The sequence below is a fragment of the Hordeum vulgare genome, chromosome 6H, assembly GCF_904849725.1.
Source record: "Hordeum vulgare subsp. vulgare chromosome 6H, MorexV3_pseudomolecules_assembly, whole genome shotgun sequence".
In the NCBI taxonomy this organism is placed as follows: Eukaryota; Viridiplantae; Streptophyta; class Magnoliopsida; order Poales; family Poaceae; genus Hordeum; species Hordeum vulgare.
Window position 1 is genome coordinate 246,275,066 of NC_058523.1, and position 27,061 is coordinate 246,302,126.

Sequence of the window (27,061 nt, forward strand, 5' to 3'; positions counted from 1 at the left end):
CCGGACCTCTCCCGTCGATTCGTCGCCCCCAGGCCTTCCCCGAGCCGTCTAAGCTCTGCTCTGCACTCCCCGTGAGCATGCGGTCGTTTCCCCCAAGTTTTCCCCCTCGATCCCCTCCTCTAGCCCTAGTTTCACCGGAGCCCGACGAGGACCGCCGCTGCCGCTCGTCGCCGGTAGCCCTCCGTTGATCAGCTCGTCCTTCCGAGGGCACCAGCAGCTCCAGGACGATGCGTAGATGCCGTAGCAGCTAAGAATCGAGCGTAGATCCCTCTGATTCAAAGCCCCCGACGACGCCCGAGCTTCGGCCGCCGCTCCGGCTCGTCGCCGACGCCTCTTCCGGCGACCCTAGCCTCCCTAGATGGTCCTGCCAGATCGGCCACTTCGCGAGCATGCTGTAGCTGCAAACCGCGTGCGTTTTGGTGCTGTGCAGCGCCGTCTAGGTCGCCTCCGGCGAGCCCTCCGCCGCGGGTCTGGTCGCCGGCGACCACCCTCCGGTGGCCGTCGACGTGGCCGACCATTAGGGCGTAATCGCTCTCCCCTCAGTCGCTGCCAGAGGGCCCCACGCCTGGTCAAACCCCAATTAGGGGCTGGTCAGCGCGGGATTAGTCCCAGAGAGGCTGACCAGTGGGGCCCCCCTGTCAGGTTTGACCTGCAAAGGTCGGCTGACCTGCTGACGTCAGCCTAATGCAATAAATAGAATTTCCAATTTAAAACTAATTCAGGAAATTGCTAAAAATTGTAAAAATCATAGAAATTAATCTGTAACTCCAATGAAAATAATTTATATACGAAAAAGTATCAGAAAAATTCAAGGATTCTGATTATGCTATTTTCAACTATGTTTGAGAAAGTTACAGAACCCTAAATTGTGAAATAAGGAATAATTCAATTCTTTAATCACCTTATAAATGGAATTTGCAAAAATATTCAAATTTCATTATATATGCAATGATCACACACTGCCCTAAGTACAAATCAGTATCATAACATGACAATTCTTGCATGTTAACATCAAGATGAACCGAGCATCAGGTCGAATCAATTAAACCGGTATCCGAGAATACCCGTTTAAATTGCTATTCGAATGTGATTCAAATCAACTCTAAACCTGTTACATGTTGAAAATAATAACTAATCACCTTGCATTATCATGCCATGCTCATGCATCATTTTGAGTGCATATGATTGTTATTGAATGTTGCCATTCATTTCGGTAGGCTCCGCACCCCCGGATTCCACCGAATATCCGTCTGACGGATATCGTTCCTCCTCTGAGCAACAAGGCAAGCAACCCTTTTGATCATCCCGATAACTCCTATGTTCTTGCTCCTGCACCTATTCATTGCATTAGGATCAAATGCTTCAACTACTTTTGCCACGATAGTTGGACCCACTTCCTTTGCATGACTTAACCTTGTCACAGTAAATAGTCGAACCTTGCAACCTAGCATACCTGGTAGTTGCTTGAGCTATGATGTGCCTTATCCTGCTATGCATGCTATGCTTAGAGTTGTGTATGGTCTGTCATCTGGGAGATGAACAGAAATGAGGAATGTGTTCGGTGAGCAAAGGTTGTGTGTTGAACTTGATTTGGTAAAGGTACCGGTGAAAGGCTGTGTAGGAGTACATGGCGGGTTGTTTCATTGGAACCGTCCTTAGGAACTGAGTTCCGTGTATGTAATCCAATACTAGATACTACCACATGCTGGGCCCTGAAATATGACCCCGCTCGGCCTATTAATCGCGTAGTACTCGGTCCAGGAGTTGCAAGTAGTTTCTGGTGTTTATAGAAATGCTGGAGGCCGTGCATGGTGCTGACTTGAGAGGTGGGCCGTGATGCGGTAGGCAGTGGCACGGTGTACCAAGTGGCACCCGGATGGTGGGCTTGGGAACCCTGCGCACATCGTTTGAGGCCGTGGCGGAAACCTCGGCCGGACTTCCGTACGGGTTACTCTCAGATAGGCGATAAACCTGGACTAGGTACTAGTGTGGTTAACGGTCGTGGCCGACTCCCTCGCTGGGCTTCCGCTTGAAGGTTGCCGAGGTGCATGACGTGCACATGGCGATAAGTGGCGAGAGCGTGTGTGACGAAGTACACCCCTGCAGGGTTATGATCTATTCGAATAGCCGCGTCCGCGGATATGGACTACTTGGAGACATATGTTGTTCATAGATAACTTCAATGGCTACTCATAAAATGTCAAGATAAGCGTGAGTGTCGTGGACGGCATTTCCGTACGGAGACGGAATGATTCCACGATAGTGTATTGTTGTGGTGTTAGTGGACTCGTGTGCGAGAAATCAAGTTGTCAAAATTATTTAAAAATGCAAGTTGTCTAGCCACGAGTCAAATGCTGGCTTTCCGCCTGAAACCCCACAATACCTTTTGATACCTTGCATGAGTAGTTAGTTCTCCTAAAGTCTTGCTGAGTACCTTCGTACTCATGTTTTCTTAATAAATGTTGCAGAGGTTGCTAATGATCCTAATGGAGGGTTCTTCGTAGACATCGACGACGATGAGTAGCTGGTGTCCCAGCTACGATCTGGCCCTACGTCGGCTTTGTAGTATAGTCAGGCCACGTGCCTACTAGTTGCCCTGTCTGTACTCAGACAGTTTATAACTCTTCCGCTGGCTTGTATTGTATGACTGCTATCATGGGTCGTGAGACCCTTAATGTGTAATATTATGTGTGTGGCTCTTCCGAGCCTCTTAAATAAAGCTTGTATGTTTATGGTTGTGTTGTGATGCGATTGATGTATCTATACATATCGGTATGCCATGCGTACGTGTGTCGTACTTGATATGTATGGGGTTCGATTACCTAGTCGTGAACTTTAGTAGCACTCCTTACAAGGAAATGCCCCTTTGTGGTCCAACGAGCCTTGGTAGTTCGCTACTGCTCCGGACACATTGGTTGACCGGCATGTGTCCTTCTTAGCTGCTGTGTCTGTCCCCTTTGGGGAAATGTCACGCGATGTAATGGAGTCCTTGTAGCTTGCTACGACTCGTCTACATTCGCCGATGACCGACACCTGCTTTGTTGGGTCATGTATGCCTGTCCTTGTGCGTTACTGCCACTTTGGTTTATGACTAAACATGTCGATCCGGGTTCTTTGACATTGGATTGCTAGCGATACTATCGCATACGTGAGTCAAAAGACGCAAACGGTCCCGGCTAAGGTAAGGCTGCAGCCGTGGAGTTAACCGTGCGTGAGACCACAAAGGGATGCGATGGGTTACAGGCTAGATTCCTATGGCTTAGGATCGGGGTCCCGACAGCGTTGGTATCAGAGCCTGACTGACTGTAGGATTACTAAGCCAAACTGGTCAAAGTTGAGTCTAGAATTGCTTTAGTTATATATAAGGGAATTGTTTGTGGAACGGAACGTAAGATTCTTGTTCTCTTCTCAAGTTATTCTATTCTGGTCATCCTCGTCTTTTCTGCGGGAATTAAGGACTAGATTTCTCATCTTCTCCTAGGCTCACGTTTCCGATCGGTAGCTTATAGGACTACGGGTCGAGAGATATTGGGTTTCTTTTATCCCTAGGAAGCAGGAAGTAAATTTGATGATCAGAGAGTTGAACTTGATAGTTGAGTGGTGACGCTATTTCATTTTGGGTTGTCTCAAAATTTGTTTTGAGCATTTACAGCCGTTATGCTGCCCAATTTTGCATTCAGAGCTCTAATGCTTTTGCATTACTCTCTATTTACAGATGCCTGGCCGTCCTTCTCGTCAGGTGGTACGTCTGACCAGGTGCATTGATGTACCGGGTCATACGGCCATGCTGGTCAGGGTGATGTCGGTGTGCGGTTACCGCTGGTACCCCGAGTACACGGTAGAGGAACAGTACCGAGATTTCAACCAGAGCCAGTACATCTGCACTGTTAGGGTATTTCCAGACTATCCTGGAGCGGAGAAGCCAATCCATTGGTCCTATGGGTTGGGGGTCACCGTTGACATGGCAGTACAGGATGCTGCCTATTCAATGCTGACTATTATGAGAGCGAGACATGCACTGCTGCAGAATTCAGAGTTCTGCTATGTTCCGGCCTCTTAGTCTGGTGAAGAGGGATACCTCAGTGGAGTCTATTTTGATTCTTCTATGGAGGATCCACTTCTGCAGTCCACTGTTGAGATGCTAGAGAACAGAGACAACGATGCTCGTGCTCTCCGCATGGAGCTTTATGCTACCCGTGCCCGTCTGTGGACAGCTTTGACGCAGCTGGCACCGGTAGTCCAGACAGGGTATGGAGAGATGGAGATGCTGAACCCTGTTAGGACCCATCTTCTGGCCCACGTTGACTGGCCAGCTATAGGAGGAGTCACACCTCTACGGGGACCCCTCTTACCACCAGTCAGGGGACCAAGGCCACATCCGTGTCCTTATGGATCCCAGGGATCTCAGGCTAGAGTGTTTCCTGATCCGCAGGTTGAGCTTCCAGGTCATGGAGGTAATCTCTATGAGATGTTCTATGCGGATGCGTGAGCTGTGAGCGGAAGGATAGTATGGTAGTAGCCGTACATTCACAGTCCTGCGTGACTTGTGAAGTATGGTAGTAATGTGAAATGAATTCCGGAGGCCTAGATAAATAATGTATAGGAAGCTTGTAAGCCTATGATGAGCAGTTCCACCATTTCAGTAGTTTGCTCTTCGGTTAAGTTTGTACTGAACTATGTAAGGGTGTGTATGAACCATGGTGTATATATAGCAGTGGCTTGTTACCATGTTGTTCGGATATTCATTTCCGCATTCCGTGTGTTCAGTACATTCTTAATCCATAGCTAGTATTGATATGATATTGGTCTAAGCTATGAGTTTGTTTGTCAGGATGGTGTTCACCAGGTTGAACCGTGCCCCTGCTCATGAGCAAGGTGAGGGTAGTCAAGCGTCGCAGGAAGACCTGCCTCACCCACCTTCTCTGGCAGAAGTGATGCTTGAGGCAGAAAGAAACAAAAGGGAGACCAACCGACTGCTAGAGCGTATTGAGCAGAATACGGCTCGACAGCCTAGGAATGCTGCAGTGTCCCTCAATGACTTTGTGAAGCTGAATCCTCCAAAGTTTCATCATTCCGTCGATCCCCTCGACGCTGATGACTGGCTGTGCAGCATCTCACGCAAGATTCGCTCGGCGAATGTGTCTGAGGCCGACAAGGTGACCTTTGCGGCGTATTTCCTGGAGGGACCCGCCAATCTGTGGTGGGAGAATTTTGAAGCCATGCGTCCCGCTGAACCAGTGGCCACATGGGCAGACTTCAGTGCAGCTTTTCGTCTGCACCATATTCCAGAGGGCCTGATGGACAGAAAGAGAGAGGAGTTCTGTGCCTTCACTCAGGGCAAGTTGTCTGTGGATGCCTATAGCCGCGAGTTTGGTAACCTCGCTCGCTATGCAACAGAGGAGGTGTCAACTGACGCCAAGAAGCAAGCAAGATTCCGTAAGGGTCTGAGCCCTGAGCTCCGTCGAGACCTGCGCCTCCATGAGTGTGCAAGTTTTCAAGCCTTGGTCAACAAAGCGATCAGTGCCGAGACTGGTCATTCTGACTTCGAAGCCACAAGGAAGCACTTCCGTGACTTCGGCTCGTCTTCTGGTTCCGCGTTTCCAAAACGCAGGCTGTGGGTTCCAAACAGTTCTCTGCCGCCAAGATACACTCCGAGGCCATCCTACGTGGCGCCTCAGACGAATCAGGCCAACCCTCCAGCAAAAGCTTATGGTGGTCCAGCTAGCAATGCTGCACCACGTGCCAACCAGGTGATATGCTACAAGTGTGGAGAACCAGGGCATTATTCCCGAGAGTGTCCTCAGAATGTGGGGGCCAAGCAACCCGGAAAGTCCGTCGGGCAGGCCAAGTCGGGCAAAGCTTTTTACGTGAAGCCAACTCCTGCACGTGGCCGTGTGAACTATGTGTCAGCAGAAGAAGCTGCAGAGGATCCCGACGTCATGCTGGGTACGCTTCTTGTTAATCATCACCCAGCGTCCGTTCTCTTTGACACTGGGTCTTCTCATTCCTTCATTTCCGAAAGTTATGCACAGTTGCATAACATGTCCTTTTGTGATATGCCAATTCCATTGGTTGTTCAAACCCCTGGTAGTAAATGGCAAACCTCTAGGATAACCTATGATAATGAAATTCTAGTAGAGAGGCTAGTTTTTCTAGCCTCATTGATAGCATTGAAATCTTCGGATATTAATATCATCTTGGGCATGGACTGGATGTCAGCTCACTATGCCAAGATTGATACTCAATCTAGAAATGTCCAGCTTACCATTCCTCGGGTGAGATAGTAAATGTCTCTACTCGAGTTGCCAAATGCCAGATCTACTCCTTAAATGCCAACCCTCTTCCGGAACTTGAAGACATTCCGGTAGTCCGTGACTTCCCGGATGTTTTTCCAGAGGAACTGCCAGGAATTCCACCTGACAGAGATGTAGAGTTTGTGATAGATCTTGTTCCGGGAACTGTCCCAATAGCCAGGAGACCTTATAAGATGGCACCCCTAGAGCTAGCCGAACTTAAGAAGCAATTAGATGAGGCCTTGAGCAAGGGTTTCATTCGTCCTAGCTCTTCTCCTTGGGCTTGTCCCGTCCTCTTCGTCAAGAAGAAAGACGGAACGGATCGGATGGTTGTAGATTACCGACCAGTTAATCTGGTCACCATTAAGAACAAGTATCCGCTCCCCAGGATCAACGATCTGTACGATCAGCTCGCTGGATCCTCAGTCTTCTCCAAAATGGGTTTGAGGTTGGGATACCATCAAATCAACATTAAGAACGGGGACATTCCAAAAACGGCTTTTGTTACTCGTTATGGCCAATATGAGTACACCGTTATGTCCTTCGGTTTAACCAATGCCCCAGCCACCTTCTCTCGGCTGATGAATTCAATCTTTATGGAGTATTTGGATAAATTCGTCGTAGTATACCTCGATGATATTCTCATCTACTCAAAGAATGAACAGGAACATGCCGAGCATCTAAGGCTGGTATTGATGAAACTTCGAGAGCATCGCCTTTATGCCAAATTTTCAAAATGTGAGTTCTGGTTACCAGAAGTGACCTATCTAGGCCACGTAATCTCTGGTAAGGGTATTGCTGTCAATCCCGAGAGAGTTCAAGCTGTCCTTGATTGGACTCAACCTGAATCGGTTAAGCAAGTTAGGAGTTTTCTTGGTCTAGCGAGCTATTGTCGCCGCTTCGTCGAGAATTTCTCCAAGGTTGCAAAGCCTCTAACTGAACTCCTCAAGAAGGATAAAAAGTTCGAGTGGACACCATAGTGTGAGCATAGTTTTCAGGAACTGAAAAGACGCCTTACTTCCGCACCTGTGTTGCTACCACCAGATTTTTCTAAGGACTTTGTTATCTATTGCGACGCCTCGCGACAAGGATTAGGTTGCATTCTCATGCAAGATCATCATGTGATCGCATACGCATCTCGATAGTTGCGTCCACATGAGGATAATTATCCCACACATGACCTTGAGCTTGCAGCTGTGGTCCATGCACTAAAAACCTGGCGACATTACCTTTTGGGTAATCGTTGCGAAATATTCACTGATCACCAAAGTCTGAAGTATATCTTCACCCAGCCGGATTTGAATCTCAGGCAAAGACGGTGGGTTGAGTTGATCTCGGATTACGACTTAGGGATAACTTGCACCCTGGGGAAGGCCAATGTTATGGCCGATGCACTAAGTCGTAAATCTTATTGTAACAATTTGATGCTACAACAAGGTCAACCACATCTCCGTGAGGACTTTCGGAAGTTGAATCTTCATATTGTTCCTCAAGGATTCCTTTCTACCCTGGTGGCGAAGCCTACTCTTAAGGATCAAATTATAACTGGCCAAAAGCGTGACAAGGGTATATCACGGATGAAGGAGAATATTTTTAGCGGAAACGCTAAAGAATTTTCCATGAATGATCAAGGTGTTGTGTTCTTCCAGAATCGTTTAGTGGTTCCTAAGAACCCACATCTAAGGCAGTTAATCCTTAAGGAGGCTCATGATTATCCTCTCACCATTCATCCCGGTAGTATTAAGATGTATCAGGACCTACGCCAGAGGTTCTGGTGGACTAGGATGAAGAGAGAAATTGCTGAGTTCGTTGCTAACTGCGACGTTTGTCGTCGAGTTAAGGCAGAACATCAAAGGCCTGCTGGCACCCTTCAACCTCTAGCTATTCCTGAATGGAAATGGGATAAAGTTAGCATGGATTTCATTACCGGATTTCCCAAGACCAAGAAAGGAAATAATGCTATCTTTGTGGTCATTGACCGTCTTTCCAAAGTGGCTCATTTTCTTCCTGTTCGTGAGAGTATAACAGCTAGCCAGCTAGCAGAGTTATATATCTCTCGAATAGTGTCTCTTCATGGTGTTCCCCTGGAAATTAACACGGACCGTGGAAGTATCTTTACTTCTCGTTTCTGGGAAAGTTTTCAGAATGCCATGGGGACTCACTTATCTTTTAGCACTGCTTTCCATCCCCAATCAAGTGGTCAAGTAGAAAGAGTGAATCAAATTCTAGAAGATATGCTCCGAGCTTGTGTTATATCGTTCGGTATGAATTGGGAGAAGTGTCTTCCATTCGCCGAATTCGCTTATAACAATGTTATCAATCAAGCTTGGGCAAAGCTCCTTTTGAAGTTCTCTATGGACGAAGATGTCGAACCCCTCTTAATTGGTCAGAAACCGGAGAGAGGCAACTCTTTGGCCCAGATATGATCCAGGATGCAGAAGAGTAGGTTCGCATTATTCGTGAAAAGTTGAAAACAGCCTAGTCTCGTCAAAAGAGCCAATATGATCGTCATCATAAGGCTGTGACCTTTGAAGTTGACGAGAAGGCTTACCTTCGGGTTACACCTTTGAAGGGTACCCATCGATTCGGTATCAAGGGAAAGTTGGCTCCTCGTTACATTGGACCTTTCCGCATTCTTGCCAAACGAGGAGAAGTTGCCTACCAGTTGGAACTTCCTCCGCATCTTTCCAAGGTTCATGATGTTTTCCACGTCTCGCAACTCAGGCGTTGCTTTTCGGATCCTATCCGTGAAGTGGACCACGAAACGCTTGATCTACAAGATAACCTTTCTTACCGAGAATACCCCGTGCGTATTCTTGATCAAGCTGAACGTACCACTCGACGTCGAAACCTCAAGTTTCTTAAAGTTCAATGGTCAAATCATTCTGAAAAGGAGGCAACTTGAGAAAGAGAGGATCGTCTCCGACTTGAATATCCCGCGTTATTCCCGACGACTTCTAAATCTCGGGACGAGATTCTTTTGAGTGGGGGTGAGTTGTCACATCCCTAACCCTTAAGCAAGATAGCATTGTGCTCACGTCTTCTTTGCATTTGCATCTAAGAAGTTTCAACAAAAACAACAAAGTGGCAAAGGAAAAACTCAAAACCCTAGCCACCATTTCAATTAAAGGAAATCTCAAACTAGTTCAAAATCAATGAACCCAAAATGGCCTCAAGAAATGTTCAAACTTTCTGATAAATCATGAAAGTAAATGAGCATTGGAGAAAACTATTTTCTTGACACTTTAAGCATTTTTAAATAAATGCAAAAGCCACTGGTTTCAAATTTAAAAATTGAAATGAGAAACTATAATTTTCCAAAAATGTTGAAAACCTTGGAGATGAGTGGGGATATTATAACAAATATTTCAGGAGGTCTAAAATAGTTTTTACTTTTTGTTTTGGAGCTGAATTAATTAGCAATACAATAATTAGCAAAACAGAAAAAACAAAAACACAGAAAATGGGAAAAAGCTAACCTGTCGCCCAAGCCTGGCCCGACCAATCTCCCCGCTCGTCCCCTCCCTCGCACCAGTAGGCAGCAGGAGGTGGCCGCCGCCTCCTCCGGCGTGGCCACGCACTTGCGTGCCTGCCTGGCCGCCGGTTCACGCTGGCGACGGCGGGGATAAGCTCCCCAGAGCCTCCCCTATCCATTCCCCGCCTCGGTTCTCCTCCTCCGCCCGGATCTCCTCCCCCACCTTGCTGCCGCCATTAGAGCCGAGCTCGAGCTCGAGCTGCCCGTGCCCCTGGCCATAGGATCCCCTCCCAGAGCACGCCATTAGCTCTGCCTCGTCGCCCTGGTCATCTCTGCAGAAGCCGAAGCTTCCTCGAGCCCTGCAACGCCCGCAACGCCGTCGTCTTCCACCTCCGGCCGCCGGACCTCTCCCGTCGATTCGTCGCCCCCAGGCCTTCCCCGAGCCGTCTAAGCTCTGCTCTGCACTCCCCATGAGCATGCGGTCGTTTCCCCCAAGTTTTCCCCCTCGATCCCCTCCTCTAGCCCTAGTTTCACCGGAGCCCGACGAGGACCGCCGCTGCCGCTCGTCGCCGGTAGCCCTCCGTTGATCAGCTCGTCCTTCCGAGGGCACCAGCAGCTCCAGGACGATGCGTAGATGCCGTAGCAGCTAAGAACCGAGCGTAGATCCCTCTGATTCAAAGCCCCCGACGATGCCCGAGCTTCGGCCGCCGCTCCGGCTCGTCGCCGACGCCTCTTCCGGCGACCCTAGCCTCCCTAGATGGTCCTGCCAGATCGGCCACTTCGCGAGCATGCTGTAGCTGCAAACCGCGTGCGTTTTGGTGCTATGCAGCGCCGTCTAGGTCGCCTCCGGCGAGCCCTCCGCCGCGGGTCTGGTCGCCGGCGACCACCCTCCGGTGGCCGTCGACGTGGCCGACCATTAGGGCGTAATCGCCCTCCCCTCAGTCGCTGCCAGAGGGCCCCACGCCTGGTCAAACCCCAATTAGGGGCTGGTCAGCGCGGGATTAGTCCTAGAGAGGCTGACCAGTGGGGCCCCCCTGTCAGGTTTGACCTGCACAGGTCGGCTGACCTGCCGACGTCAGCCTGATGCAATAAATAGAATTTCCAGTTTAAAACTAATTCAGGAAATTGCTAAAAATTGTAAAAATCATAGAAATTAATCTGTAACTCCAATGAAAATAATTTATATATGAAAAAGTATCAGAAAAATTCAAGGATTCTGATTATGCTATTTTCAACTATGTTTGAGAAAGTTACAGAACCCTAAATTGTGAAATAAGGAATAATTCAATTCTTTAATCACCTTATAAATGGAATTTGCAAAAATATTCAAATTTCATTATATATGCAATGATCACACACTGCCCTAAGTACAAATCAGTATCATAACATGACAATTCTTGCATGTTAACATCAAGATGAACCGAGCATCAGGTCGAATCAATTAAACCGGTATCCGAGAATACCCGTTTAAATTGCTATTCGAATGTGATTCAAATCAACTCTAAACCTGTTACATGTTGAAAATAATAACTAATCACCTTGCATTCTCATGCCATGCTCATGCATCATTTTGAGTGCATATGATTGTTATTGAATGTTGCCATTCATTTCGGTAGGCTCCGCACCCCCGGATTCCACCGAATATCCGTCTGACGGATATCGTTCCTCCTCTGAGCAACAAGGCAAGCAACCCTTTTGATCATCCCGATAACTCCTATGTTCTTGCTCCTGCACCTATTCATTGCATTAGGATCAAATGCTTCAACTGCTTTTGCCACGATAGTTGGACCCACTTCCTTTGCATGACTTAACCTTGTCACAGTAAATAGCCGAACCTTGCAACCTAGCATACCTGGTAGTTGCTTGAGCTATGATGTGCCTTATCCTGCTATGCATGCTATGCTTAGAGTTGTGTATGGTCTGTCATCTGGGAGATGAACAGAAATGAAGAATGTGTTCGGTGAGCAAAGGTTGTGTGTTGAACTTGATTTGGTAAAGGTACCGGTGAAAGGCTGTGTAGGAGTACATGGCAGGTTGTTTCATTGGAACCGTCCTTAGGAACTGAGTTCCGTGTATGTAATCCAATACTAGATACTACCACATGCTGGGCCCTGAAATATGACCCCGCTCGGCCTATTAATCGCGTAGTACTCGGTCCAGGAGTTGCAAGTAGTTTCTGGTGTTTATAGAAATGCTGGAGGCCGTGCATGGTGCTGACTTGAGAGGTGCGTCGTGATGCGGTAGGCAGTGGCACGGTGTACCAAGTGGCACCCGGATGGTGGGCTTGGGAACCCTGCGCACATCGATTGAGGCCGTGGCGGAAACCTCGGCCGGACTTCCGTACGGGTTACTCTCAGATAGGCGATAAACCTGGACTAGGTACTAGTGTGGTTAACGGTCGTGGCCGACTCCCTCGCTGGGCTTCCGCTTGAAGGTTGCCGAGGTGCATGACGTGCACATGGCGATAAGTGGCGAGAGCGTGTGTGACGAAGTACACCCCTGCAGGGTTATGATCTATTCGAATAGCCGCGTCCGCGGATATGGACTACTTGGAGACATATGTTGTTCATAGATAACTTCAATGGCTACTCATAAAATGTCAAGATAAGCGTGAGTGTCGTGGACGGCATTTCCGTACGGAGACGGAATGATTCCACGATAGTGTATTGTTGTGGTGTTAGTGGACTCGTGTGCGAGAAATCAAGTTGTCAAAATTATTTAAAAATGCAAGTTGTCGAGCCACGAGTCAAATGCTGGCTTTCCGCCTGAAACCCCACAATACCTTTTGATACCTTGCATGAGTAGTTAGTTCTCCTAAAGTCTTGCTGAGTACCTTCGTACTCATGTTTGCTTAATAAATGTTGCAGAGGTTGCTAATGACCCTAATGGAGGGTTCTTCGTAGACATCGACGACGACGAGTAGCTGGTGTCCCAGCTACGATCTGGCCCTACGTCGGCTTTGTAGTATAGTGAGGCCACGTGCCTACTAGTTGCCCTGTCTGTACTCAGATAGTTTATAACTCTTCCGCTGGCTTGTATTGTATGACTGCTATCATGGGTCGTGAGACCCTTAATGTGTAATATTATGTGTGTGGCTCTTCCGAGCCTCTTAAATAAAGCTTGTATGTTTATGGTTGTGTTGTGATGCCATCGATGTATCTATACATATCGGTATGCCATGCGTACGTGTGTCGTACTTGATATGTATGGGGTTCGATTACCTAGTCGTGAACTTTAGTAGCACTCCTTACAAGGAAATGCCCCTTTGTGGTCCAACGAGCCTTGGTAGTTCGCTACTGCTCCGGACACATTGGTTGACCGGCATGTGTGCTTCTTAGCTGCTGTGTCTGTCCCCTTTGGGGAAATGTCACGCCATGTAATGGAGTCCTTGTACCTTGCTACGACTCGTCTACATTCGCCGATGACCGACACCTGCTTTGTTGGGTCATGTATGCCTGTCCTTGTGCGGTACTGCCACTTTGGTTTATGACTAGACATGTCGATCCGGGTTCTTTGACATTGGATTGCTAGCGATACTATCGCATACGTGAGTCAAAAGACGCAAACGGTCCCGGCTAAGGTAAGGCTGCAGCCGTGGAGTTAACCGTGCGTGAGACCACAAAGGGATGCGATGGGTTACAGGCTAGATTCCTATGGCTTAGGATCGGGGTCCCGACAACTATCATTACTACTTTGTATCTTTTGGCATCAATATTATGAACATGTGTAGCACTACGATCAAGATTCAATAAACCATTGAAGGTACTTATTCAAGCAAACAGAATAACCATTATTCCATTTAAATGAATAATCATATTGCAATAAACACGATCTAATCATGTTCATGCTCAACGCAAACACCAAATAACAATTATTTTGGTTTAACACTAATCCTGATGGTAGAGGGAGCGTGCGATGTTTGATCACATCAACCTTATAATTACTTCCAGCACACATCGTCACCTCGCCCTTGCTAGTATCCATTTAATCCGTAGCTATAATTTCGAGTTACTAACACTTAGCATTTGAACTGGTATCTAATACCCTGGTGCTACTAGGTGTACTAGTAAGGTACACATCAATATCAGGTATATCCAATATACTTTTGTCGACTTTGCCAGCCTCCTCATCTACCAAGTATCTAGGGTAGTTCCGCCTCAGTGACCGTTCCCCTCATAACAGAAGCACTTAGTCTCGAGTTTGGATTCAACCTTGGGTTTCTTCACTAGATCAGCAACTGGTTTGCCGTTTCATGAAGTATCCCCTCTTGCCCTTGCCCTTCTTGAAACTAGTGGTTTTACTATCCATCAACAATTGATGCTCCTACTTGATTTCTACCTTCGCAGTGTCAAACATCGCGAATAGCTCACATCATCATATCTATCCTTGATATGTTATAGTTTATCACGAAGCTCTAGTAGCTTGGTGGCAGTGACTTTGGTGAACCATCACTATTTCATCTCGAAGATCAACTCCCACTTGATTCAAGCGATTGTAGCACTCAGACAAACTGAGCACATTCTCAACGATTGAGCTTTTCTCCCTTACTTTGTAGACAAAGAATCTTGTCGGAGGTCTCATACCTCTCAACAAGGGCACGAGCATGAAATCCCAATTTCATCTCTTGGAACATCTCATATGTTCCGTGACGTTTCAAAACGTCTTTGGCGCATCAATTCAAACCGTTAAGCATTACGCACTGAACTATCACGTAGTCATCAAGAACGTGTATGTCAGATGTTCGCAACATCCACAGACGACGCTCGAGGTTCAGCACACCGAGCGGTGCATTAAGGACATAAGCCTTCTGCGCAGCAATGAGGACAATCCTCAGTTTACGGACTCAGTCTGCATAATCGCTACTACCATCTTTCAACTAAATTTTCTCTAGGAACATATCAAAAACACTAGAGCTACATCGCAAGCTACAACATAATTTGCAAAGACCTTTTGACTATGTTCATGATAATTGAGTTTAGCTAATCACATTACTAATAACTCCCACTCAAATAGACGTCCCTCTAGTCATTCGAGTGGCGCATGATCCATATCCACTAACTCAAGTCCGATCATCACGTGAGTTGAGTATAGTTTCAGTAGTGAACATCTCCATGTTGATCATATCAACTATATGATTCATGCTCGATCTTTTGGTCTCTTGTGTTCTGAGGCCATGTTTGTACATGCTAGGCTCGTCAAGTTTAACCCGAGTGTTCCGCGTGTGCAACTATTTTGCACCCATTGTATGTGAACGTTGAGTCTATCACACCCGGCCATCACGTGGTGCCTCGAAACGACGAACTGTCGCAACGGTGCACAGTCAGGGAGAACAAAATTTTATCTTGAAATTTTAGTGAGGGATCACCTTATAATGCTACCATCGTCCTAAGCAAAATAAGGTGCATAAAAGGATTAACATCACATGCAAATTATAAGTGACATGATATGGCCATGAACTTGTGCTTCTTGATCTCCATCACCAAAGCACCGACATGATCTCCATCGTCACCGGCGCCGCACCATGATCTCCATTATCGTGCCGCTATCGAGGTTGTTGCGCTATCTATGCTATTACTACTAAAGCTACAACCTAGCGATATAGTAAAAGCAACTACAATCACAAACGTTAGTTTAAAGACAATCCTATGGCTCTTGCCGGTTGCCATAACATCGACGTGCAAGTCGATATTTAACTATTACAACATGATCATATCATACATCCAATATATCATATCATGTCTTTGGCCATATCACATCACATACATACCCTACAAAAATAAGTTAGAGGTCCTCTAATTTGTTGTTGCATGTTTTACATGGCCGCTATGGGTATCTAGTATGGTCGCATCTTACTTACGGAAAGCCACAACGGTGATATGCAAATTGCTATTTAACCTTCTCCAAGTACCACCTTGGTCAAATCCGATTCAACTAAAGTTGAAGAAACACACACCCGCCATTCATCTTTATGCAACAAGTTGCATGTCAGTTGATGAAACCGGCCTCTCGTAAGCGTACGAGTAAAGTTGGTCCTGGCCTCCTTCAATCCAACAATGCCGTGGAATCAAGAAAAACCTAAGGAGGGCAGCAATTTGAGCATCAACGCCCACAAACTCTTTTGTGTTCTACTCGAGATATCATGTACGCATGAACCTAGCTCTGATACCACTATTTAGGAACATCGCGTGGGAAACAAAAAATTTCCTACGCACATGCAATACCTATCCATGGTGATGATCATCTACGAGAGGGGAGAGTGAATCTACATACCCTTGTAGATCGCTAAGCGGAAGCTTATATAACGCGGTTGATGTAGTGGAACATCTTCACGATTCAAATCGCAGCCTGTCTCACGATCTCATCACGATCCGTCCCGCGATCCCATCACGACCCATCCCGATCTAGTGCCGAACGGATGACACCTCCGCGTTCAGCACACGTACAACTCGATGACGATCCCCGCCTTCTTGATCCAGCAAGAGGGGCGAACAGGTATATGAGTTCTCCAGCACGGCGGCGTGGTGGTGGTGGTGAACTAATCGAGTAGGGCTTCGCCTAAGCACCGCCGAACTAGACTAGAGGAGAAACAGATCTAGAGAGAAGTAGAGGGAGCACGTGGCTGTTTTTCTGTGTCTCAAAACCCCTCAATACCTCTAGTATATATAGGAGGGAGGGAGGAGAGGAGGCATCCTCAAACCCTCAAGGTTTGGCCGAAATTGGAGGTGGAGGAGTCCTACTCCAATCCTACCAGGAGTAGGATTCCTTCTTTCCACTTGGAAACTCTTTCCACCTTTTCCACCTTTGGATTTTGCCTCTCAAACCTCATGGGACTTAGTGGGAGCTTATGTCAGCCCACTAGGGGCTGGTTTGTATCCTCCCACAACCCATAAGGCCCCTCGGGGCGTGACACCCCTCCCGATGCTCCCCGGTACCCTCTCGGCACTCCCGGTACACTACGGATGAGCCCGGAACTTTTCCGATGACCAAAACAGGACTTCCTATATATCACTCTTTACCTCCGGACCATTCCCGAGCTCCTCGTGACATCCGGGATCTCATTCGGGACTCCGAACAACTTTCGGTTACCAACACCTATAACTCAATGCTACTTCCCAAACAACAGCGCCAGAAATTGATACGTTGACAGAGACTTGCTTGCGTTGGTTTTTCCCTTGAAGAGGAAAGGGTGATGCAGCACAGGAGCAGTAAGTATTTCCCTCAGTTTGAGAACCAAGGTATCAATCCAGTAGGAGAATCTCATCAAGTCCAGAGTACCTGTGCAAACACAAACGAGCTTGCACCCAAAGCTATAAAGGGGTTGTCAATCCCTTCAAGATTGATTGCGAAGTGAGATCTGAAGGCGGAAAGTGCAACGAAGTAAAAGATTAAGGCTGAAAATATGGTGTGAAGTGGAACCGGGGGCCATAGTGTTCACTAGAGGCTTCTCTCAAAATAGCAAATATTACGGTGGGTGAACAAATTACTGTCGAGCAATTGATAGAACTGCGCAAAGTCATGACGATATCTAAGGCAATGATCATACATATAGGCATCACGTCCGAGACAAGTAGATCAATACTTTCTGCATCTACTACTATTACTCCACACATCGACCGCTATCCAGCATGCATCTAGTGTATTGAGTTCATGACGAACAGAGTAACTCCTTAAGCAAGATGACATGAAGTAGAGGGATAAACTCAAACCAATGATGAAACCCCCATCTTTTTACCCTTGATGGAAACAACACGATGCGTGCCTTGCTACCCCTTCTGTCACTGGGTGAGGTCACCGCACGGTATGAACCCAAAACCAAGCACTTCTCCCATTGCAAGAATCATAGATCAAGCTGGCCAAACAAAACCCACAACTCGAAGAGAATTACAAGGATATGAAATCATGCATATAAGATATCAGAAGAAACTCAAATAAGATTCATAGATAATCTGATCATAAATCAACAATTCATCGGATCTCGACAAACACACCGCAAAAGAAGATTACATCGGATAGATCTCCATGAAGATCATGGAGAACTTTGTATTGAAGATCCAAGAGAGAGAAGAAGCCATCTAGCTACTAGCTATGGACCCGTAGGTCTATGGTGAACTACTCACGCATCATCGGAGAGGTCATGGTGTTGATGAAGAAGCCCTCCGTATCCGAATCCCCCTTCGGCAGGGCCCCAGAACGTGCCCTAGATGGGATCTTGCGGAGACAGAAGCTTGCGGCGACGGAAAAGTACTTTCGATGATCTCCTCCATGGTTTCAGATTTTTAGGGAATTTATAGGTGGAAGAAGTAGGGAAGGGGAGCCACGGGGAGCTCACAAGCCTGCTAGGCCCTCCCCCCTAGCCCGGGCCTGGTGGGCTTGTGACCTCCTCCGAGGTCACCTACCTTGGTTCTCAAGTCTCTTGCGTGTCTTTTGTTATGGAAAAAAAATCATTCCGCAGGTTTTATTCCGTTTGGACTCCGTTTAAAATCCTCCTCTAAAAAGGGTCAAAAACACGAAAAAACAGGAACTGGCACTTGGCACTGAGTTAATAAGTTAGTCCCAAAAAAGATATAAAAGGCATACAAAACATCCAAAGTTTGACAAGATAATAGCATGAAACCATAAAAAATTATAGATACGTTGGAGACGTATCAAGCATCCCCAAGCTTAACTCCTGCTCATCCTCGAGTAGGGAAGTGATAAAGACTGAATTTTTGATGTGGAATGCTACCTAGCATAGTTTTGCTTTGTAACTTCTTTCGTGTGACATGAATGTTCAGATCCGTAAGATTCAAAACAATAGTTTGCTATTGACATGAAAACAGTAATACTTCAAGCAAACTAGCAAGGTAATCATGAACTTTCTAAATAACAAGGCCAAAGAAAGTTATCCCTACAAAATCATATAGTCTGGTTATGCTCCATCATCCTCACACAACTAATTTAAATCATGCACAACCCCGGTATTGGCCAAGTAATTGTTTTCACACTCTTACTTTCTCAAACTTTTTATAACTATCACGGTATTGGCCAAGTAAAGGATGCACTAGAGCTATAAGTATGTGAAAGCTCAAAAGGATAACTAGTGGGTGTGCATCCAAGTTGCTTGCTCACGAAGACCTAGGGCAATTTTGAGGAAGCCCATCATTGGAATATACAAGCCAAGTTATATAATAAATATTCCCACTAGCATATGGTGGTGACGAAACGAGAGGATCTCAATCATGAAGAACATGGTGCTATTATGAAGCACAAGTGTGGAAAAAGATAGTAGCATTGTCCCTTCTCTCTTTTTCTCTCTTTTTTCATTTCGGCTCTTGGGCCACCTCTTTTATTATTATTATTTGGGATCTTTGGCCTCTTTTTTTATTTCCTCACACGGGACAATGCTCTAATAATGATGATCATCACACTTTTATTTACTCACAGCTCAAAGCTCAGAACGTTGATGACTCTATAGGAAATGCCTCCGGTAGTGTACCGGGATGTGCAACGATCTAGCTTGGCGTATGATGTTGAAACATCTTGCTAGCTATCTTATGATTATGCAATGGCAATATGAGAGTGACGACACAAGTCATGATACGGAACGGTGGGAGTTGCATGGCAATATATCTCGGAATGGCTATGAAAATGCCATAGTAGGTAGGTATGGTGGTTGTTTTGAGGAAGGCATATGGTGGGTTTGTGTACCGACAAAAATTGCACGACACTAGAGAGGCTAGCAATGGTGGAAGGTGAAAGTGCATCTATACCATGGACTCACATTAGTCATGAAGAACTCACATACTTGTTGCGAAAGTTTTTATTAGTAACCGAAACAAAGTGCTAAACGCATACTCCTAGGGGAAGGGTTGGTAAGTGTTAACCATCACGCGATCCCGATCTCAACACAAAGGATGACAATCAATAGATTAATTATGCTCCGACTTCCTAACATAGCGGTTCACCATAGGTGCATTCTACGGGAATCACTAACTTCAACACAAGTATTTCTAGATTCACAACACCCTACTAACATAACTCTTAATATTACCAAATCCATGTCTCAAAACTAATTGAGAGGAATCAAGACTTCTCTTTCTACTCAATGCACATGAAGATGGAGGTTTTTGTATCCTCTTTGGGTACCTATCACCTTTGGGACTACTTTCATAACATAAGCTACCTACCAAGTCACGCACCACCGCGCTCTAAAAGATCTAAGTGAAGCACATAGAGCAAAATTATCTAGCTCAAAAGATATAAGTGAAGCACGATGAGCATTCTAGATAAATCATGATGAGTGCATGTCTCTCTCAAAAGGGGTGCAGCAAGGATGATTGTGACACGACAAAAAGAAAAGACTCCTAAGATACAAGACGTTCCAAGCAAAACACATATCATGTGGTGAATAAAAATATAGCTCCAAGTAATGTTACCGATGGATTGAAGACGAAAGAGGGGATGCCTTCCCGGGGCATCCCCAAGCTTAGGCTTTTTGGTGTCCTTGAATTTGGCTTGGGATGCCTTGGGCATCCCCAAGCTTGAGCTCTTTCCACTCCTTATCTCTTTGTCCATGAGAACATCACCCAAAACTTGAAAACTTCACAACACAAAACTTAAACAGAAACTCGTGACATCATTAGTATAAGAAAACAAATTACCACATCTTTAGGTACTGAAGCAATCTTGATTTCTATTTATATTGGTGTTAGATTACTGTATTCTCACTTTTCCATGGCTAGTACCCCCCGATAACATCCATAGTTTCATCAAAACAAGCAACCAACTCAACAAAAACAGAATCTGTCAAAAACAGACCAGTCTGTAGCAATCTGTATACTTCGTATACTTCTGGTACCTCAAAAATTCTGACAAATTATGACTGCCTGGTACAAAGGCATATCAACCAGCAGCAAAAAGAATCAACTCAAAAGCTCTTTCTGAATAAAAATGAAAAATAATCTCGTGAGTGAAAAGTTTCTGTCTTTTTCCAGCAGGATCAAACAACCATCACCAAGACTAGTCATAAAGTTTTTGCTTGGCTCAAACACAAAAATAAACACAAAAGACACAATAGTAACAGAATTATGATGGTTTGGACGCAACAAAACAGAAATAAAAAGATAAATTCGTTGGGTTGCCTCCCAACAAGCGCTATTGTTTAACGCCCTTAGCTAGGCATAAAGCAATAGAATCACGTATCGTCGTCTTTGGTGCTCAAACCATAAGTAGCGTGATCACTCATCATCTTAAGGTCTTCATCTTTCTTACTAGATGATTCACCACTATTTTTAGGAACAAAAACATACTTTGTGACCTTATTGTGGGCAAAATTTGGAGTATTCTGCACAGCGGCAAAAGCGGAACCCAAGTTGGTTATAACATCCTCTAGTTTGCCAATCCTAGTGGAATCATGACCTAGTTTTTCGTTAACTGTGGGTTCCTTCTCCTTTAAATTTTTCAAAACCTATTCCCACCTTGGATCCGTACTGAGTGATTTGATTGTGGATCTTTTTATCCAAATTCTCAATAAGTTCGATCGTAGCAACTTTATTTTCAATGACATCCAGCCTACGCATCACATGTTCCAGAGTTAAGGTAGTTCCATTAACCATGAGTGGGGGTGAGCCTACCAAATTTATTACAGGTCCGTAAGAATCAACGGTATGTCTACCCAAGAAATTTCCACCTACGATGGTGTCAAGAATATACCTATTCCAAGGAGAAACACCCACATAAAAACTGCGAAGCAGGATGGTAGTAGATTGCTTATGAGTAGATCTACTCTGAGCATTGCAGATCCTATACCAAGCATCCTTTAAGTTTTCTTCCTCAATTTGTTTGAAATTGAGGACTTCGTTCTCGGGAGTATCATTCAAAGTGGTGGATCTAGCCATGAGGACAGGTAGACTATCCCACACAAACGAACAGAAAGCAAGCGAGGGAAAAGGGCGAACGAAAAAGCAAATGAAAAAGGCAAATATTTTTATAAATTTTTGTTTTTCAGAAGTGGGGGAGAGGAAAATGAGAGGCAAAAAAGTAAATGCAAGAGATGAGTTTGCGATACTTACTTGGATGAGTTCTTGACTTGATCCTCCCCGGCAACGGCGCCAGAAATCCTTCTGCTACTTCTCAAACAACACCGCCAGAAATTGACACATTGACGGAGACTTGCTTGCGTTGGTTTTCCCCTTGAAGAGGAAAGGGTGATGCAGCACAGGAGCAGTAAGTATTTCCCTCAGTTTGAGAACCAAGGTATCAATCCAGTAGGAGAATCTCGTCAAGTCTAGAGTACCTGCGCAAACACAAACGAGCTTGCACCCAACGCTATAAAGGGGTTGTCAATCCCTTCAAGATTGATTGCAAAGTGAGATCTGAAGGCGAAAGTGCAACGAAGTAAAAGAGTAAGGCTGAAAATATGGTGTGAAGTAGACCCGGGGACCATAGTGTTCACTAGAGGCTTCTCTCAAAATAGCAAATATTACAGTGGGTGAACAAATTACTATCGAGCAATTGATAGAACCGCGCAAAGTCATGACGATATCTAAGGCAATGATCATACATATATGCATCACGTCCGAGACAAGTAGACCGATACTTTCTGCATCTATTAGTATTACTCCACACATCGACCGCTATCCAACATGCATCTAGTGTATTGAGTTCATGACGAACAAAGTAACGCCTTAAGCAAGATGACATGAAGTAGAGGGATAAACTCAAACCAATGATGAAAACCCCATCTTTTTACCCTTGATGGCAACAACACGATGCATGCCTCGCTACCCCTTCTGTCACTGGGTGAGGTCACCGCATGGTATGAACCCAAAACCAAGCACTTCTCCCATTGCAAGAATCATAGATCAAGTTGGCAAAACAAAACCCACAACTCGAAGAGAATTACAAGGATATGAAATCATGCATATAAGAGATCAGAAGAAACTCAAATAAGATTCATAGATAATCTGATCATAAATCCACAATTCATCGGATCTCGACAAACACACCGCAAAATAAGATTACATCGAATAGATCTCCATGAAGATCATGGAGAACTTTGTATTGAAGATCCAAGAGAGAGAAGAAGCCATCTAGCTACTAGCTATGGACCCGTAGGTCTATGGTGAACTACTCACGCATCATCGGAGAGGTCATGGTGTTGACGAAGAAGCCATCCGTATACGAATCCCCCCTCCGACAGGGCACCAGAACATGCCCCAGATGGGATCTTGCGGAGACAAAAGCTTGCGCCGGCGGAAAAGTACTTTCGATGATCTCCTCCGTGGTTTCAGATTTTTAGGGAATTTATAGGCGGAAGAAGTAGGGCAGGGGAGCCACGGGGAGCTCACAAGTCTGCTAGGCCCGCCCCCCTAGGCCGGGCCTGGTGGGCTTGTGACCTCCTCCGAGGTCCACTGCCTTGGTTCTCAAGTCTCCTGCGTGTCTTCTGTTATGGAAAAAATCATTCCGCATGTTTTATTCCGTTTGGACTCCGTTTAAAGTCCTCCTCTGAAAAGGGTCAAAAACACGGAAAAAGAGGAACTGGCACTTGGCACTGAGTTAATAAGTTAGTCCCAAAAAAGATATAAAAGGCATACAAAACATCCAAAGTTTGACAAGATAATAGCATGACACCATCAAAAATTATAGATACATTAGAGACGTATCACTCAACTATACCGAAACGTCACCGAACCTTAAGTGTGCAGACCCTGCGGGTTCGAGAACTATGCAGACATGACCTGAGACATTCTCCAGTCAATAACCAATAGCGGGACCTGGGTGTCCATAATTGCTCCTACATATTCTTCAAAGATCTCTATTGGTTGAACCTCTATGTCAAGGATTCAGTTAATCCCGTATGGTGTTCCCTTTTTCCTTCGGTATGTTACTTGCCCGAGATTCGATCATCGTTATCTCCATACCTAGTTCAATCTCATTACTAGCAAGTCTATTTACTCGTTCCATAATACAAGATCCCGTGACTAACTTCTTAGTCACATTGCTTGCAAGGCTTGTAGTGATGTTGTATTATCGAGTGGGCCCCGAGATACCTCTCCATCACACGGAGTGACAAATCCCAGTCTTGATCCATGCCAACCCAACAGGCACCTTCGGAGATACCTTTACATCACCTTTATAGTCACCCAGTTACATTGCGACGTTTGATAACCCACAAGGCATTCCTCCGGTGTCTGGGAGTTGCATGATCTCATGGTCATAGGAACAGATACATTGACATGCAGAAAACAGTAGCAATAAACTGGCACGATCATATGCTACGTTTATTGTTTGGGTCGTGTCCATCACATCATTCTCCTAATGATGTGATCCAGTTATCATGTGACAACACTTGTGTATGGCCAGGAAACCCTGACCATCTTTGATCAACGAGCTAGTCAACTAGAGGCTTACTAGGGACAGTGTGTTGTCTATGGATCCACACATGTATTTGAGTTTCCAATCAATACAATTCTAGCATGGATAATAAACGATTATCATGAACAAGGAAATATAATAATAACCAATTTATTATTGCCTCTAGGGCATATTGCCAATAGTCTTCACTCGAAGACATGTGTAAATGTGGGTTGAGCATTATGTGAGCATCTGACTTCAATCACATCAACCCCACTAAACAGTATAGTGGTTCCTATAACTCAGGAAAGAATAAACAAAACAAGAAAAGACTTTGTCTTCGTGTTTCATTATCTTCAAGAAATTATCTTCGTGCACCACCAATGGCTTTGGCCATCATCTATGTCTTCAGACATTTTTGGGGGGCGTCTTCGACGGCTAAACCGAATCTCCATGGACTTCTATCTGTGTTAAACCTGTGAACTCTCACCAACAGATTAGTCCTGCAACCACGTTTGTCTTTAATACTCCAAAACCAACAAAGGGTGATAATAGATGCACTTACAATCTCCCCCTTTTTGATGATTGATGACAAACTGACTGAAGTTCTCAATGGAGTTAAAATATGTGAAGATAAGTACTTGGAGATTATGATTGCAAGATATAGAGAGACCCCCCTAAAGATGTGCTTATGAAGATTTTGCTTTGAATGCAAAAGCACATGTCAAGGTGTAGTTAGTGGAGATCTCCCTCTGTATCTTGGAATCCAATCACTACACATTTATAGCTTTCATGAAGATAATTAAATGCATAACAAAAAATGGGCGTTTGCTGAATGACTTCAAACGCATATGACATGATATGAAATAGCGCCAAAGTTACAATAAGTAATGAATGTGAACACGTCCATCGGAACTTAAGTTTTACAACCCAAAAGCACAAATGTTTGGAACGAGATTTGTAAAGTTAACAAAAATGTACCACCCAGCCCATATAGACCCGTTCGAATACTATCAACCAATTCTTCTCCTCCTTTGTCATCGAATGACCAAAAAGGGCAAATACATTGGGCACTACCCGTTCCCTTGGTGTGAAGACGATTGTGCAGCTGGGTCAGAGGAATTTGGTGCAGGCTGGCTTGGTGCAGCAGCGATGTGTGTCGTTGGTGTAGCAGGAGAATTGACGTCATCAGCTTCATCATGGGCCAGATTGGCACAAACGGATTGTGTCAATGAAGAGAAGTCACTGTCTTTGAGGGATGGAATCTTGCGCCATTTCTACGTACGAGGAGGAGGGGCACCAAATTTGGAGCGTTGAGAAAAGACATCTTCATGAAGATCTTCCTCTTGAGCTAGGAGAGACAATTTCTTCCAAGAACGCCTACAAGTTTCATGTGACACAAAGGAGTTCTTGGTGGAGAGGTTGCAAATGTGATTGATATCTGTTACGAGGGCATGCATTTGTCTTTGTGTCCACTCATGGTGACAATCTTGCTTCTGGATCAGAGAGACAAGAAGTTGCCAATCATTCATGACACGCCCCCTTCTGGGTTGTGGCGTGCGCATGCAATTTCAATGACACTTGGCTGAGGGCATCTAATAGAGCCAATAAGCCTTGCCCTGGCTAGGTCAGATGGTATGTGAAGCCCTTTCAACATCAGCGGTGCCACTTGTGCCTTTAACAATGGGACTCTTTCCCTTGGACGGATAGATGTCTTCGTGTGTGACTTCAACATCCGGAAGATATTTCCCATGGTTTCGAGCAGGAGGCAAGAACCTTGTATTTATTCGGCTCTTAATGAAGCGCATGATCCATGGTGCATAGACCCCGAGTTCAAATAGATTGATGCTATTGGCATCCAGGGTTCTGAGAAATAGATCTTGAAGATTGAACCTGATGCCATAGACAGTGTTATACACCAATGTCTTCAACGCACCTTGCAGCTTGCTTGAAGATGAATGCCCTTTGATCGGCCATATGGAATGATGAAGAATATGGTAAATAGTCTTCGACAGATATTGAAGATCATTGACAAAGAAGCTTGTGGACACATCAACATCTCAGGCCAAAGGTTTCCTCAACGTGAGCATGTTAGTCATATTGGGCTCAGGTATCTAGAATATGCTTCAAGTAGCTTCAACATAAGATGTAGATTCTGGATGTAGGTCTTCGCCACATGCGACAAGTGGTGTGGTGATACGTCTCAAACGTATCGACTTTTCCAAACACTTCTGCTATTGTTTTGGCCTCATTCTTGCATGATTTGAATGAAACTAACCCGAACTGACGCTGTTTTCAGTAGAGTTGCCTGTATGGTTTTCTTGTGTACAGGAAAATGAATATTTAGACGTCCCGGGAAAATCCCATAAAAATAGAGAAGATCCATGCACCGGGAGGGACCATGGGCTAGAGGGGATCCTTAGAGCCCCCAGGCGACCTGCTAGCGCGGCCTGCCCCTTGGCCGCGCATGGAGGCCGCCTGGGTGCGGGCCACCCCTCTGGTGCCCTACTTTGGCTCCTGTTTTTACCCGTGACGAGGAAATTCCAGAACAGAAGTCGTTTTGCAAGTTCTCTACGTGGTGCCGCCGCCACCCTTGGCTCTTCTTCGGGAGAGCTAATCTGGAGGCTGTTTTGGCCACCGGAGAGGGGAAATCATCGCCATTGTCATCACCATCACCACTCCATCATCCTTCCATGGCTTCTCCCATCATGTGTGAGTAATTCCCTGCTATACGTGAAGGGGATGGGAGAGATTGGATGAGTTAGATCATGTAATAGTTCGTTAGATTGTTGGGGGCATGTTGCCTATCATCTACTATGGTGTTTATCATCTTTCCTACTACTTGTTACTCTTAATGCTTGTCACTTTGGGCCCGAGTGCCATGATTTCAGATCTGAATACCTTATGTTTTCATGAATATATTTGTGTTCTAGATCCTATCTATGAGTAGTATGCACCT